We start from the raw sequence: 13,620 nt of genomic DNA on the forward strand, positions 1-13,620 counted from the left end.
TGGAATGTAATAAAAATCCTTAAACATTGCAGTCTTGGACAGAGTATTCCACAGAAGTTAGCTGCTAATGCTAAGGATGTAATGAGTAATTCCTCCAGGTTACTGTAGCAATGTACTTTTTTATTTAAAGGAACATGCCCATTCATTGTTAATGAAAAAAACACATTCAGAAGGATGACACAGACTAATCAAGATTCTCGGTCTCAAGGATTCCTGATTCAGTATTTAAAAATTTGAGGAAATAGCTGATTTTATTTTTTATTGAAAAATAATATCAGATACTAATTGTGGGGCTAAAGTGAAGCATATAGAACTGGCTTTGAGTTGCAGTGTACTGTATCGGATCATGGGCTGTGTAGAGACTGAATTTCTTGAGAGGGAGAGATACACTCCTAGTGAAAATGCATGTATGTGAAAGATACATGCATGTGCCAGAAAAATACATTAGCTAGTGCTACTACAAAACCTTGCAGGGAGGTTACAGATACTTTAAAAATATAAATTAATCCTTGAGACACAGATGAAGTGTTTAAAATCTTAAATCAGTAATGTACGCTGCTGTTTAATTAGCAGGAAAACTGTTAGATCATAATTTGTGATATAGAAGAGAAGGTCCCCTCGTGACATTAGTGCCTTATAAGCCAATGTAACTTTTTTGCTAAGACCTCTACAACCTTCTCCTGTTGCATGACTTCCACTCTTCTACTTCCTACATCTCTTTTATAATTGCTGTAATGCTCTAGTGTCTAGTGGGATATTACCAATGTAGGAAGACAGAATAATATTGTATCAAAGTTAAGAATTCAGCCTTGATACATTTTATTTTACAGATAAAGCACAGGTGTGACTGCTTGGATTTACAATCAAAAGCAGTGTCGATTTATGGCACAGAAAAGGCTGACTGATGCACTGATATTTTCAGGCATGATGTAGCTAGTTGAACTGGAATACCTCATGTCGCTTAATTCACAGCTGAATTCAATGCTGTGGGAACCGATTGTCTTTTCCCCCTGTGGCATAGCAGCGAGCATGAAAAGGAGTGCAGAGTGCTATCACTGTAGGCTGCTTTTCTGAGTGCCATTGACACAGCGAGGAGCAATGGGAACTCTGTCTTGCGCACAACCAAACAGTCAATACAGGATACTGAAGGCACTTGTGGGTTTATCATACCTTTTGACACAGGTGCTTTTCTCTCTCCATGGAGATGTGGAAAGCGCTGACGAACAAAAGGCTTAGTGAATCATGAACAATGCTCTCTATATAAGTTATCTTTGTATTGTCCATGTTAACTCATATGTGACATATTAAGTCCTTTTGGACATGAAATTTCTTCCAAGCAGCATCAGACTATTAAGCAGACAGAGTAAGCAGATGACATGACATAAAAGCAGTCGATGTGAGCCACATGAAACCACAATATAACAAATTATGATACTGCTGAATTATGTGTTTAATCAAATGTCATCTATTATTTAGTTTGGCCAACTTTTAAAGAAGGAAGTTGTTTTTCTTTATGTATAAAAATGAAGGCAGAAAATGGCAGTGTGAAGGGGTGTTGACTGGCAAAAACTTTAAAAGAAATGCTTAGTAATTTCAACTACAAGACCAGAAAGATGTCTTTATCATGTTTCCCACCCGGTGGGCAGACAAGGTAGATCTGTTCAGTTTACCGTGTACAATTGCTCAGTTTCTCGCATTTCATGCATCTTATGTGTCCACTAATTCAGTTTTGCACCATATCTTGCCAAGTCTGTCATTGTTTAAAAAAATATTTCTACCTCTATTAAAGTTCAGCCTTGATTAGTTGAGTAGTTGTGTACATGTGTCATCAACAATTGGGACAATTCAAGGCTCACAATCTATGCTGTGCTGAAGGGAGTGAAGCACATAATACAAAGAGACACAAGTGAACAGCCTGAGTGAGTTTAATACAAATGTAGCTTGTATTCACCTTCCTGAACCCTCCAAAATGCTGAATCCAATGTTCTAAGAGCGCTCTTTTCCTCTTATGAGTTATAGGGATCAATAAAAGACAGTAGCACAGAATTGTTTGTAATTCAGTTCAGCAGATTCCTAATCATTGTCTTCAATAAAATAATAATACGTAGGCCTACTGTCACGGCTGTCGCTGTCACCTTTGTGTTTCCCCTTTTCCCTGTCTCACCTCTACCAAGTAGGCTGTGTCCCTGGGGAATGAAGACCCGCCTACTTCCTGGTTTCTGGGGTGCTGACATCTGTACCGCCCATTGGTTCCCTCTGTTTTCCACTCAACCAATGGCTCGTCACCATGTTAATTACCTCCGGCTCATAAGGAGAGTCCACCTGTTGCTCCAGGCAGCTTGTCACCGCCTGTTGACTTGTGTGCCGCTGGTATTGACTGCATAGCCTGTCTGTTAGTTGTACTTTGTGTTTAGTGGAACTATCCACCTTCCTTGCTTATTAGCTGTACATTGTGTTTAGGGAAACATTTGCATACCTTTGTATGTTAGCTCCACATTGGGTGCAGTGGAGAAATTCACTTATTGTTTTGTTTACTATTGTGTTAGTTTTCACCAGGTGAAGTGGGTGCTGTGCTCTTTGTGTTCTTTTGTAGCAAGAATCAACTCTGCTTAAAACGATAGATAGGTACAGGCCTCCTTTTGAGGACCTTTTTATTTGAACTTGGTTTGTTATTTTCGCAGCACCCTCGTCCACCCTCCTTTTGTTTTTTTTGTTACCTGTCTACATCTCTTCTGTTACCAATAAAATTACCTTGTTAAGATCTACCAGTTGTGCCTATATGTTTATGGCCCCCACACCCCTAGACCAACAGGGGGTCGTAACACTACATTAAAAAAACAAAAAAAATCAATGTGTAGTCAATTGTCTTGGATTTGTACCCTTACACGGCAGCAGGAGGAAAAACATCTGTCCCCGTGGTTTCACAACATTTCCACTTGGGGCGCTGTGCAGCACATCTGGAGTTGATGACCACTGCCAAGAAGCTTCAAAGAACCTGGCATCCTTTGATGCCCAATCACATTGTCTGTACCCGCCAAGAAACATCCTGTTTTTTGGCATCAGGTGCCCCAACAGACATGCCAAGAGAATGCATTCACAGCTGGGAGCGCGTGAGAGGTAGCCCCAAAAGCAAGGGGTGGATGTCATGGTGCTTGTTAGCTGATATTATTAAATGTATTCACATTTCTGACTATAGATGTTAGCATCAAAATAAGGTGAAACAACGTTGTCCTACTCTCACTGTTCTTGATTAAATTTGATCAAACTGTCCTTTAGAAAGACAACAATTTTAAAGCTGAGTGAGTGAAATTTGTAAGACTGACATAATTGCATTTGGAGTGGCCTTTGTTTTAAATTTTGTCTGGATGAGAAACGCACAGGAATATAAGTTCCTCTGCTTGTGAAACACATTTTAAACAGGAATGTGACCCCTGCTGTCTCCAGATACACTAAGCAAAATGGCTGAAGGACATTGAAACGAAACTACACTGATCATGTTCTGACTGATGGTAAACTTTATGGTGGGAGTAAATATGTGTGTTTTATTCTTATCGAATTATTGATGTTTTATTGTATTTGCTTTCAAATTGCAATGTTTTAATTCACAACTGCCTGTTAATATTTTATTAGATCAACCTGCACAGCTGAGACACCTTAACACTGGAGAAAGAGGATGAAGAACCCCTGACACCTGCAGTTGCAACAGGAAAGCAGCACCTAACATGTCTTCTGTCAAGGTACAGTGTGTAAACTTCTTTTTTCATTCTTGTTACAAGATCATAGAAATTTTTATTTGTGAAATGCTAAAATGTAGAGTAACAGTACTACAAATAGTCCTAGTTAGTGAAAAGCTTCAGTTACATCGCATACACATCTAGGTAACATTAGCTAATATTAGACACTTGTTGACCATGTACAATGCAGCAGCACAACACTTTTATTGAATTAAGAAAGGATTATGTTATTGCTTACAAATGAAACTTTACATTCGTTTGAGAAAGACCATATTCAACAGTTACACTTTAACTGAATGAAATAGTGTGGCCCTAACTCATTTTGAAAGTACAGAAGAGAGTTTGATAAGAATAGCAATACCACTCTTGTGTTTGAATAAGAAGCTAAATATACAGCTAGCAGCTGGCTAGCTTAGCTTAGCTTAGCATGAAGACAGGAAGCAGGGGGAGCTAGCCTGACTGTCAATAACTGTCAATAACAACAATCAGGTTATATCTTGTATTTTAATCAATACAAAAACTAAAATGTAAAAACAGCAAGTTGTGGATTTACAGGGGGGTTATATGCTGAACTATTTCTTGTCAGCTCATAGTCCAGAACATAAAACCACAACTGTTTCCAGTCTTTATGCTAAGCTAAACTAATAGGCTGCTGGCTGTGCAGTAGCTTCATATTTACCATACAGGCATGACTGTCATCAGTCTTCTTATGTAACACTCTGCGAATACGTGTAATTTGATGTACTTTAAAAAGTTACTTAAATTTCGTTCTCAAGAGGAGTCTTGAACAAATTTCAAGAGTAGTGATTTCTGGCCAGTTATGGTCACTGTGTGGCCCCTGTTGTGTAAACCTGCGGGGGTTTTTCTGGCCACAGGATGAGTGTGTTTCATCATTACGTGTAGGTGTCTGAAAACAAGAAGTTTAAAAGTTATAGAATGATATATCATTACTTCATCAGATGCATGTGACCTCAATTCTGAAGAATGAGTTCTAGATAGCAGCTGCTATATTCGTCAATCATCTCTTTGGTGCTTTTTATGCTCTGCAGCAGCACCAGTGTTATGATAGGCTACTCTCATTTTGTTACGGTCAAGTGAATCTTTGTGAAGAGCATATAATCTATTTTCCAGCTCCCTTATTCCTTTGTGCGTGTGTGTCGTTATGTTCTGTTATGGATCGTAGTGGCGAGTATTCCATGAAACCCAGAGGAGCTCTGCCTCGGAGTGTTTCAGATGAATCACCTGGTAGGTGGCAGGGGGTTATTACAGAGGGAAAAACACAGAGATATAAAAAGTCTAAAAGAGATAAAGATGATTGATGCCTCTCCAGCGGGCACACGTGTGAAAACATGCCAATGACTCTATCACCTTTAGGTCCTCTCTCTTTCTTGCTCTGTCCGCTCTTTATTTCTTTCTTTTTCTTCCAATCTCACACAGTCACCCCACTGCTTTTTCACTTCATCTTTCCTCTCTTCACCTCCGGCATCTACGCTAATAAATCCCTTTTAAGCTCTCGTTGCGACCCCTCAATCATTGCCCGCGACCAGCTTAAAATAACACTGTGGGAACAGAGAGAATGGGACTAGTGTTTAGGAGCCCCCATGCCGATGTTATTAATTGTTGAAGAGATGAATATCCCATTACAGTCCGACTGAGGAATGGAGATGGAGCTGGGGTTATACCGTGATTAATGCTAAGTTCATGCAATGCATGATTAATTCTGAAGTGCGAGTGGGTGTTTAATCAAGGCCACATGCGATATGATCAATTATAGGGTGAAGAAAAAGAGCTGGATGATTAGACTACCTTTCAGAGTGTGGAACATATGTCACCCGAGGTTTAGTGGGTTCAGTCCTAATGTAGGATTACACTGGTGATAAAATTGAGGAATATAACCATGGAGGCTGGATTACACAGTTGCTTTGAAGAGATGGGGAGGGTTAAGCTATATTGGGCTCATCCAAGTGTGAGCTGCGTGTCTTCTCTACTTTGCAACGGGGAGAGCAGTATGAGTACACCACCTGGGGTACTATATCAAGTCACCTTCAGTGTGGAGTGTGTCACCTGCCTTGCTTTCTGTTCGAGACCAAATATTTCCCATTAAATATTGAATGTTCCTTTAGGCACAGGACTTACTGAGAATTAAGGGCCACTGCTAAATGTATAGAATGGAATAAAGTAGACTGTACTAATATGTGTTGTGTGTTCACAAGGGACCCTGTAGCATAGTCGCTGGTGACGTGAGAAATAAATTTTACGTTGTTCTTAGGACTCATTATATTATAACTCTGGGGAATAAGTCTTGGTCACAGTAATTATGGGTAAACAGCGATTACTAATAAAGGGTCCTGGTCTACAATAAACATTTGCAAATGTGTAGGTAAGAGTTTAACACACACCAATGGATGAGACAATAGGGATAAGGGGACATCTTTGATGCTATATACATTTGCGCTTCCTTTTGTCATCTCAGATGTAATTTGCCATTTGTTTTGCAGTTTACCATTTGCTATTATGTTTGTACTCGTTTGTATTTAAGGAGAGACAATGCTCAGGTCGAGAGAGAACTGTGATCTTTCTCTCCGTGGCCACTTATAAAGAATTGATTCATCACATCTTTGCCTCTGCACCGCTTCTTTCTCGAAGAAATTTTCTTTGACGTTTGTCGCATTTCATTTCCTCTTGCTCTCTCATGGCTAAACAATCTGAAAGAAAATAACTAAGTGCAATTTTACCAAACAATACATTTACATACAGTACACTTAAAATTGAATTACAATTAAAATAGTTCAAATTGGTCCACTTTTAATAGGATATTACAGTAGAGTGAGTGTGTGTGTGTGTGTGTGTGTGTGTGTAAAGGGGGGGGGGGGGGGGGGGGATTAACAGGGTAAACATAGATGGTTTACTACCCAAGTATCCTGACATGACCATGTGCCTTCACTTCAGCTCAGAGAAAATAACAAAGCATATTTCTAGACTTTAATTAGTCCAAAACCAACAAAAACAAAGGCTGTATGGGGAAAGGGACACAGCATCCTGTGATTAGAGTAAGGCTGCTATCTGTACATCCCCAGATGCAAAGTTTCCAGTAAATCCAGTGTTTTCTTTACTTTGTTGAAACAGTTTCGTGGGCAGGCTGTGGACGGACGTCGTCTGAAACATCACCCATAATTAACAATGTGTAATAAAACCACCACAAAGTTTTAACCAGCCCATACGTGTGACTGTAGGGCTGTATATTTTTAAGTCTTTTTTTTTATAGTTATAGCAGTATAAATATCCCCCGATCATATTTTCAGATTTAACGATCGCAAATGTAGTACAGCTGTTTCTTCTAAACATTAATTTGCATGTGAACATATGCAGGTCAGTCCCCCTACTGAAAATACATTCCTGCACGCGTGATTTTGATATTCCAAAGTAGTGTTTTATGCATTAGTAACAGCTGCACAATTTTTCATATATGGTAATAATAACAAATGGATGGTAAGTCATGTCTGATAATGTTTTGATATTGGACTGACGGTTCCTAAAAGTACTGTTGACAGCTCTGCACTGTAGCTGCTTGAGCAAAAGCTATCGATGACAGGACAGATCCTACAGCTCCTGATTCAGAGCTTTAAAGTAAACTGAGAGATTCTGGCAGCTCTGTTTACCTGCTGTCTTGAAACTGACGCAAGGCAATAATCTGGATTGTTTATGTAGAGACAGACTGTTTCTTTGAACAACAAAAAGAGGCTGTCCACTTACTTTTTCAAACATCAAAAGTACACACATGTTTCTTCTTCACCAAAGCCAACCGTAAATAGTACAGATGCAGGCTGCAGAGAGAGGGAGCTCATTCACATGCAAAAAGTTTTGTGGTCTTTTGCTAGCTAGCAGAATTAACATTAATTAACTAGAGCGGAGTAAATTTGCTAGCGATATTTTTCATTCAAGCCAATTGACTTTGACTATCACTTGCGACAGCTGGTTGAGATATTGGTCAATAAGTCATAATTGAAAAAAATATTGTTCAGCCCTTCTCTCTCCCCATCGTGAGCAATATACAATCCTGAATCAAATTCCTCGTATGTGTATACATACCTGGCAATAAAACTGATTCTGATGTCTGTGGACAGTCTTTATAATTGATGAATAATTTTGGAGTATTAATTCTTCTTCAATTTAAAGCCTTAATTTGTTATAATGTCTAAATTTAAAGTGATTACAGCACAGTCAAACATTTCCAACTTTTTACACAATTTTACTAAGTTAAAATAAATTCATGCAAGTTGAACCAAGCAATGCATATTAAACTTCTGAAAGACAAGAACCTGCAAAAGCTATATCAAAAAGACAAAACTTGCATTTCCTTTCCATTTAGAGTGGGTTCACAGCTAAAGTTCTGGTTCCTGAATCAAACCAATGCATGGATGATACAGTGTTTAAATTTTCCCTTTGGTCTAGTTGGTCTGAGGTCACAAAGGCAAAAACTCAAATGGTTAACAAAAGCCATGTGGTGTATATGGCAATTGGTTATTGGCCGTACAGTCAACAACAACAAACACCTCCCAGATTTCTACCTGGATATCGTAACTCATGGAGCACCATCAGGTTCATGTTGGTGTTGTTCTGGAGCGCATATCAGCAGACTGAAACAGTGAAAACGAGTCTGTCCTCCACAGAAAAACAACCACATACTTTGTTTTAGCCACACAAAATTACTGCTCATGTTTACTTTTATTGTGGCAGTGACCTTTAGTGGCCCTACAACACAAACACATGACAAAGATAGTCATAAGTCACAAGCGTTGGCTAACTATATAAGTCTTAAAGGCCCCCCGTAGCCCCTTACCCTCATCCTAACCTTCACAGCAGTGTGTGCCTAAACCTAAGTCAGTGATTGTATATGCATGTGAACCTAGCAGCTGGAGTTCACCTCCTTTGTGTCACTGCAGTCTTCACTTTTATTTCATGTGACGTAAGTCACGTAATTTCAGAAATGAAGGTCTGGTCGGGAAAAGGTTTGAATTTGGAGATTGGTTAATACGACTTAGGTTGTTGTTAAGGTTGGAGGAGTTTCTGGTGAAAACCTACTTGGTCATAAAATGTATTCTGATAAATATGAAATATTATAAAGAACAATAATACATATAATAAAACAGTAATAATAAAAATGTACTAGCTTCCTGTGATTGGTTTGAGTGGTGCACACACCAGAAATGAACCGCTCCAGAGTTCACTTGACAGCTGTCCAAGACCAACTTTTCGAGGTGTATCAGAGAGCGGTTGATTGGGCCGCACCAGAGTTTGAGTCCGGTGTTCACACTAAACCAAATGAACTGCACCAAAGAGATGAATGCTTCAGGGCAGAGGTGGAAAGAGTACAAAAATATTCTACTTAAGTAAAAGTATGATTACTTTGAACTTTTACTTAAGTACAAGTAAAATTACCAGTATAAAGATCTACTCAAGTTAAAGTAAAAACTAGCTGATTTAAAATGTAAGTAAAAGTTACTTAGTTACTTTTTTTACCTCCTAAAATAACTTATTTACATTGATTTAATATCTTATTCATATGTATACTTTTACTTTGTTTGACAAATACTTTGCCAAATCAATGGCGAAAAACAATTACATTTTATGTTATAATGAGAAGTTTGAGAATGTTTTCGCTTCATTAGGAAACTGTGGCGGAACAGATTAGACTCTGGCAGGCCGCACTGGACTAAGACAACAGTTAACACTGGACTGTATATGAAGTCAAATCCCATTTTACATTCAAACAGGTGATCATTTTAATGGGATATCATAAGCGTTAGTATAATAAATAACTAGTTACGAGCAAGTTCCTAATGCCAACCAACATCTCATGCACCGTGTTTTTTTGGCTATTTGAACAAACTCCTTAAACACATGGTTGGACTAAATTCATAATGATAAATCTACATAGGCTATAATACACAGGCCTGCTTAACTAGAAAATGCTCTCAGACCGCAGCCAAGGATTTCACTGAGGAATGATGGTTAAATTCTGTAATTGTAAATGTACCTCTGATTGGATTGATTTATTAATCAACTGGTTTTGGCTCTATTATGCAGCTGCCCGTTATTGTGCGTGACACACCTGTAGTTACTGGTGGTAACAGGAGATGCCTTTTAATGCCAAAGGGCACAGAAGTCTGGGGCAGCTAAACAAAGTATTGTAGGGCAGTTATTGGTATTTTCCACAATTCAGTGAGCAGTCATGATCTGACTTTATGCTGCACACAACATGAGTCTGTGAACAAGTGAAAGGAGTTGGTTACCTGGCTAAGAAGGTGGAGGTGTGCAGCCTGTCGCCTGCAGCTCTTTATCTAACAGCTCACTGTGTCTGCTGCTGACTGTTGCATTACTCACTGCAATATTTCAAACTGGTCCGCTGTCTGGAAACTGATGAAAATTATGGTTGTCTTGTACAGCCCCATACACGACAGCTGTCAGCTCAGATCTCACTTACAAACAGATTGCATTTCCTGTGACTACTTCAAAATAAAAGTCATCTTGTGTTTTGCAAGTTAAATGCTTTTAATGTGAAGCTGCAGCAGCTGGAAATGTTAAATTTGCATTAGCAGTAACTTAATACATCATTTTGTCATGATAAAGCTGCTGTTTTCTTGCACTTGAAGCCAAAGTGGTCCCGAGTTTTTCCTTGCACTTATTTTTTACTGAGTAACGGATGTGATTGAAAATGTAGCAAAGTACAATACTTTAAAGAAAACATACTTAAGTAAAAGTAAAATTACAGATTTAAAAAAACTACTTCAAAAATTACAAGTACACAAAAAAGCTACTCAATTACAATAAGGTGAGTAATTGTAATTTGTTACTTTCACCTCTGCTCCAGTGTACAGTTTAATCGGACTAAAAAAGGTTGCCGTGAACCCACCCTAAAACCTCTTGGATGTGGTCCAGATCATGTGCCTAATTGGAACGGTTAATACTGACTTTGACATCCACAAAAACAAGAGAGATGTGCTGTAGAAGGCAGGAGGATAGATCAGAGCAGGTCAAAGTGTTTCCAAGTGGTCAGTTTTCCACACCAACCATCAGCTTTTCATGGCTTTGTGCATGGGGATAACTGCTCATGTGAAAGTTCCCCTTAATCTGGCCTCTGTAAACGGTTCCGTTGTGCCGTGCCAGCTTTCATAAGAGAGCCACAGAGACGGAGCAACACAGCCCAGAGCAGGGCATCATAATTCAGGAGAATAATTGGGGCATTTAAACCAAACCTGGGATTCATCCATGCCAGACAGATACAGGTCAGAGCAGCCTGTCCTCATGGGAGGGAGGAAGGGATGGATAGATAGCGAGAGGATGGGAGGATGTGGCAAGAGAAGAGATGGATGGTAGTAGGTGGGGGAGGAAATAATGTGCAGGGACAGAGAGTAGAAAATGAAAAATAAATAAATAGGGTCAATATAGAATACAAAATGGAGATAAACACAGATGAATAAAGGGAAAGAGGAAAAGCAAAAGAGAGGTAAAATGAGAATGAGTGAGGACTAACCAGGAAGTCATTAACAATTATTTCCTTGCGGTGTAACAACCTCTGTTGTCCTGTTGTTTTTATACAAGTTGGCAACAACTGATGCAGAATGTAAATAAATAAGTGAATTTTTAATTTTAGCATAAAGGTTGTGTAAAATTTTATGAGCAATATTTGTTTCGTGAATGCAACTACTCTTCTGGATCCTGCTTAATGGTCTTGTGCTTTATCAATATTGCATATCGGTCTTAATATCCTTTTTAATTACTGTGCAAGAAAAAAAGAATACATTGCTTAGCAGCTAACGCTGGTAGACAGAGGAGCGGAGGAGTGGTTGGTTGGTCTCAGCCTGAAAGTCTGCAAGAATCTGTCAAATTTTAAGATTTGTTGCTTATTAGGCCCAACTGGTATATACAATTCCTAGCAAATGGTTATTAGCCAAGCGAGCTCCATATGTCTCTGTAAAACATGCCGGTAGAGGTCTTCGCTTTTCTAAAAATCTGTTATGCTTGTTCAATAGGTGTTTAATAAATTGCTCGTACTGTCTCACTTATGGCATTGTAGTAGTAGTAGAATGTGTGTTAACTTGAACTTTGGTGTTGATGTAAATCTGAGACTGAGTTCTGCCATACACTTCCACCAGATACATCTTTAACTACTGCATCTTAAACATCTTACTCAACTTTGATGTAGCCAGGCGAGCGACTATGCCTGTACATAATTCAGGAAGGTTGTCCAGAATTGTGAGATTTCTTGCTCAGCTGTGATTGGAGCATTGAGGTAAAAGAGCCGGGGCTTAGGGGCCATCAGTTCGAAATGACCTTGTTTCATTTCTCCACCTGGCAACCCTGCAGTGATGTAAAAATAAAGTATTAACTTCATTAAAAGAATCGGTTTCCCCAACCCCACCACCAACATCCTGCCATCATTGTGTATCTATTCTATAATTGAGGCACTGAGACAGCAGAGCCTGTTACAGACAATGAGAATTTGCAGAAGACAAAAAACAACTCCACACACGGGGATTCTTACATGGGTTTGAGAGACGGCTGCCTTATGGACTGTGCTACAGTAGTCCCAGACCTCAAACCATGGCCATCTGGCAAGTAAGGCAGGCTAAGGCAAACAGTCAAACTTTCCAACTGGATTTCACTCTCAGTACAGAAGCCCCACCCCCTCTCTCTCACGCACACACATAGAAATGCACGCCACCCAGCAGCCCTCCATATCCTTGGGCTTTGTGCTTGCCATTCTTGGCTCTATTCAAGGGGATGTAGCCCTGTTTTCCCATTTCTACTCTGTAAACACTGCATATTAAGTCCAATAAACCAGTTCTTTCATAAGAATTCACTTCAAACACCAAGTTGTCTTGACTGTATTCCCAGCATGCTCATCCCACAAGTTTCCTTCTTACATTGTTCTAAGTCTGAGCCATTTTTGAGACTGACATTTTTCTTGCTTTGTTAAGATTTTAAACTCCTGCTGAGGTATTTCCACCTACTGTGTTTATCTACGCATGGCTGCCAAAGCATTTCCCTCACTCCGCCATAATTTGTCAAAGCAGTTTGAATTTCAAAGGAACACAAAGCAACACAAATAATATAACAATGTTAAAAACTGTATTTTAATCAAGAATATGTCAAACGATTATGTGCTATTGAATCCAGCTCTTCGGTTATCTTTTGCTTTCATTATGCCCCTCTGTGCCTCTTATTGTGTGGGTTTCTCTCAAAAAGCAGGTAATTTAGTTCAAAGGGAAACACAAAAGGGCTCAAGTGAAAGAAACTCATGTGTAATAGCTATACTTTGAGTGTCAGCCAATGGAACAATGGAACATTAAAAACGTATTGTTATGTAATATGCCTTTAGGAGATAATTTAGTATTACCTATTCCTATCTGGGCCTTGAATCATTATCAACTCTTACTGGCATAGTTCTCAAATAGTAAGATGGATATGGGTTCCTCATTCCTATAATAGATTGCAAAAAATAACAAAGCCATTTCCACTGCAAACCCTCTGCTTGCCATGACCTTTGCTGTCTGTCACAGTGATTTTAACTTGATGATGGTACTATATAAAAAGTCAGGATATAACCAAAGTTATTAATATAAGCATCACTTACGGAACATGAATGTCATTAGTAAATTTCATGGCAATCCATCTAGTACTTGTTACGACAGTCTACACCAAACCTTTTCAACCTGCTGGTCAGGGGATTTCAAAGTCCTTATGATACATCATCTGGGGACAATGAATTTCTGTATGAAATTCTGTGCCAATCCACTAGGTTGGATATTTCACAGGATAAGTGAAAACTTTGACCTGGTGAAGCTAGAAGAAAAGTCAGGGGATCACCAAACTTATTAGGATT

General features: G+C 39.0%; 1 long non-coding RNA gene across 2 annotated transcripts in view; it reads left to right on the top strand.

Annotated features, from left to right (window-relative positions):
• LOC119918481 overlaps positions 1-13,620 on the top strand; it is a 108,593-nt gene that overhangs the window by 17,000 nt on the left and 77,973 nt on the right. For both annotated transcript variants that reach the window (XR_005447452.1, XR_005447453.1), the window contains exon 2: positions 3,631-3,737. This is a non-coding gene — a long non-coding RNA (uncharacterized LOC119918481). The remainder of the gene's footprint in view (positions 1-3,630; positions 3,738-13,620) is intronic.

The sequence above is a fragment of the Micropterus salmoides genome, unplaced genomic scaffold (assembly GCF_014851395.1).
Source record: "Micropterus salmoides isolate LMB-PRFRI ecotype aquatic unplaced genomic scaffold, ASM1485139v1 Ms_hic_scaffold_23, whole genome shotgun sequence".
NCBI classification, from domain to species: Eukaryota; Metazoa; Chordata; class Actinopteri; order Centrarchiformes; family Centrarchidae; genus Micropterus; species Micropterus salmoides.